This window comes from Limulus polyphemus, unplaced genomic scaffold, assembly GCF_000517525.1.
Source record: "Limulus polyphemus unplaced genomic scaffold, Limulus_polyphemus-2.1.2 Scaffold429, whole genome shotgun sequence".
NCBI classification, from domain to species: Eukaryota; Metazoa; Arthropoda; class Merostomata; order Xiphosura; family Limulidae; genus Limulus; species Limulus polyphemus.
This window is the reverse complement of record NW_013666039.1, coordinates 289,263-292,719: the sequence shown is the minus strand read 5'-3', so window position 1 is coordinate 292,719 and position 3,457 is coordinate 289,263. Positions and strand designations below refer to the sequence as shown.

The window sequence follows — 3,457 nt, the reverse complement described above, 5'->3', positions numbered from 1 at the left end:
TCTCGATACAAATTTTAGTAATACACAGAATTTGCACAGTCACTTTAAACTTAACAACCTCATAACACACATTATAAATCACAGCGATTCACACACTTTACTTACGGTGCCTACTGCTCACTTGACTCAATTATCTATCTCTTCAATTTATCTATATCTCTTCTATTTATCTGCCTTTATATACTAAAAAAGAGGGCATCTAGTAAATACTGGGATATTCGTGAGGTTCCCGATAAGTCACAATCATTCTAGAAACTCCAGCGCGCATGCTCCAAGTGTTGCATGACTTCTGCTGTCGTAACACTACCTTGTTACAGAATTTATTACTTTATTACAAAAATGTTTTATTTGTTTCTGCCAACACAATTGTGTTTGTTTGTTCATTTTACTTTATGAATTCTGTGTTACCAATTTGGAGGTTACATGTTCTATTAGCACATTTACACAGGCTTCAGGTCATGGTACTCTGCAGGAAGATTTTTGGCTTTACTTTATCAGGAGATTGATCTTCCAATTAATTGACTTTCATCCTCCGACTTGGGAAAGATAAGATGTTCTACTGTTTTGGTTTTTGTATAATTTGATTAATATTATTATTATCTGTAATTATTTGGGTTCCATACCATCAGTTTCGTTAGATTGATTAATACTCATAGTTATGTCTATTTAATTTTCATTATTATTTCTTTCTTATCCTTCTTCCTATTCACTTGGTTTGTGTGGAACCCTTGAGCGGAGGTCCACAGAAACTTCTGCCAATATTGTACTTACTTATTGTTTGGTTAAATATTTATTTTAGTGCTTAGTGATATCCTTTGTTCTGTATTGTTCAGTTAGGCTTCACAAGTGTTTGTTATTTTGGGTTTACCTGTAGTTCTACTTCCTGGTTAATCAATAATTAGGTTAAATATCTTGTTCGATTAGGCTTAATATGTGTTATATTTTCGGTTTACCCATGGTTATATTTATGGATTAATCAATAAATAGGTTAACTATTTTTTCTTCAACACAACATCACATACATATGTTTATTTCACTACACAGTTTCTTAACATTTCCACTATCGACTATTTAATTTTCGTCTTTTATTATAGTTTATGATATAGTTTAATTTATAATTTATACTTCTTACCATTAATTTTGTTTGTGAGGGCCACTGGTGACCAGGGTCCTTCCTACCTGATCCCACTATTGCTCACCTTCCTCCTATAACAACTGAACTCATTTTCAGATGACCTTGATTTTGTCAGTTTTCCTCCACCTTCTCATTGATTGCTTTCCAGGTCTCTACTGCCGAATCTGCTAGGCCTATCTCAGTTATTTCTTTTAGACATGTTTCATAGTATATTCCACTTCTCATAACATTGTTTCATGATGATCTTTTTGTCTCCCTTTTGAGAGTGGGCACTTACAAGCCTCACCCTATACAGCCTTTAATTCTTTTTGCTTTAGCTTACCATCAGGCAAATTTTCTTCCTGATTTTATGTCATTTGTATCTCTGTTAATTGTATCCATTTTGCCCTCTTTCTAGTTTTTTTTAATCTTCATTTTACCCTATCTACACTCCTACAGTTCACGTTTACCTTCTATTTCTTTTCTTCGGGGTTCCACTTATATTTAGGAATTTTCATGAGATACCTCCTCCTTCTTACCTCCATATTGAGGTGTTTGCCATCTTCAGTTCATTTCCTCCACATGTGGCTTTTTTTTGCTTTTAGGATCTTCTAGGGTGGGACACTTCCATTTGTTTACCATCCTCTTCCGATAGGGTCTTGCGGTCAGTTCTTTTCTCCACTGGTCCATTTTTGGGGCTACTCCTGTACATTTAGTGTCATATGGGGTATCTTAGATGCTATATTCAAATTTTTAGTTGCTCTTTTGTTTCATTCTGAGATATAATCTTTATTCATTTTAAATGTTCAGCACCTGCATGTCCCTTACATGTCTTACCCACAGGTTTTCTTCATTCGTTGTTTGCTCAATGTTGTTAAGGTCTTCCCTGTTTTAATATGTTGTCTTTGATCACATTTGGATAAGCTATTTCTGCATGACTGAGAATGCCCATGGTACACATTCTTATCTTAAATTTTTTCACCATGTGATTAGGTACCAGTTTCTTGCCTTCACCTTGGGACTTGTTTTGGTTCCACATGTCTTTTGTGGGATGGTTGGCATTTTACCAACATCATTCATTGTATGTCTAGTTTTGGTTAGCTCCTTTCAAGTGGGGGTACTCTTAACATACTCTTCTACTCCTTCCATAGTCAGCTCGGGTAATTGGATATTTTTCCTCTTACATACCTCACATTCTAGGTACTTTGGAGTGTGTTTTTAACCCTTTCCACATGGGTCAAAGGCCATGTCATTGCATTTGTTGACTCTAATTCAAAATATTATTGAACTACTATTTTATGAATTTATGTCAATAAGTTGGTTATCAAACTGTAGATTATAATGCAAATTTTAGTATTATACATTATTTGGTTTCTTAATTTAAAAGTAAATATTAAAAAACACAGATAAACATTGATTTTTGTGTGTCACGTTATATATTGAATGCAGTATTGGTTCAAATTAGATATTTGTGATGTCAAAATACAAAGTCTATAGTTTCATACAAATTAGGAACTCAAATTACCAATATTAACAAACTAGAATATAAAATAAGAATCTCCTATATTTTCTGTTTGCTGAGATATCACACATGTACTGAATCAAACACAGTGTTCCCACTCACCTCTTCCATTTTTGGAAACACTCCCTTAAATACACTTACTTTTGTCTATGACATGTGAATAACCAATCGAAAGCTTAGAATGTCACCCTAGTGGCTTTTTTCAGCCATTTTCAATTATCTCATTCTTTCGAATACAAATCTTCAAGCTGATAATATGTCTTTAGTCTGCTTGAAATTTCATATTTTTTTAGACCCAAATACAGCTTAATTACTAAGTTTGATAAATTGTAGTGGAATTCTATGGTATCAGTATAGTAATTTATGATTTTTTGGTTATTTCAAATGTATATATAAAACCTAAAAATCTAAATTTTGCATGTGCGAAATTTTATAAGGCTTAGCAACCTACGACAAGCAGCAACTGAGTACAAAGGTCGTAACTAGAAGAGATAATTGTTTGCTTTACTTTTTTATTTACTTGTTTAGCATTGTTTATGTGCTGTTTTTCTCCAGCTGCTCAACTACATTTACATTATATGTTTTATGCTTCAACTCGTTATTGGCATTTTTATTTGATTTGTTCCTGGTTTCAGTTGTTTAATCAAATATGTATCTATATATATATATATAGTATATGGTGGTTGGATGTTGAGAGGATTGAACAATCTAGTTCTTACATGGTAAGGCTGATTATTTGTTTAAAATGCTTGAAATATAAATAACTAAATGTGTATATAACATATATATATTGTTACGTATCTGCTTGTTTGTTTGTTTCT

General features: G+C 32.7%; 1 protein-coding gene across 1 annotated transcript in view; it reads left to right on the top strand.

The window, feature by feature from the left end:
* Nucleotides 1-3,457, top strand: part of LOC106458209 (thyroid peroxidase-like) — a 105,833-nt gene that overhangs the window by 59,287 nt on the left and 43,089 nt on the right. The window lies entirely within an intron of this gene.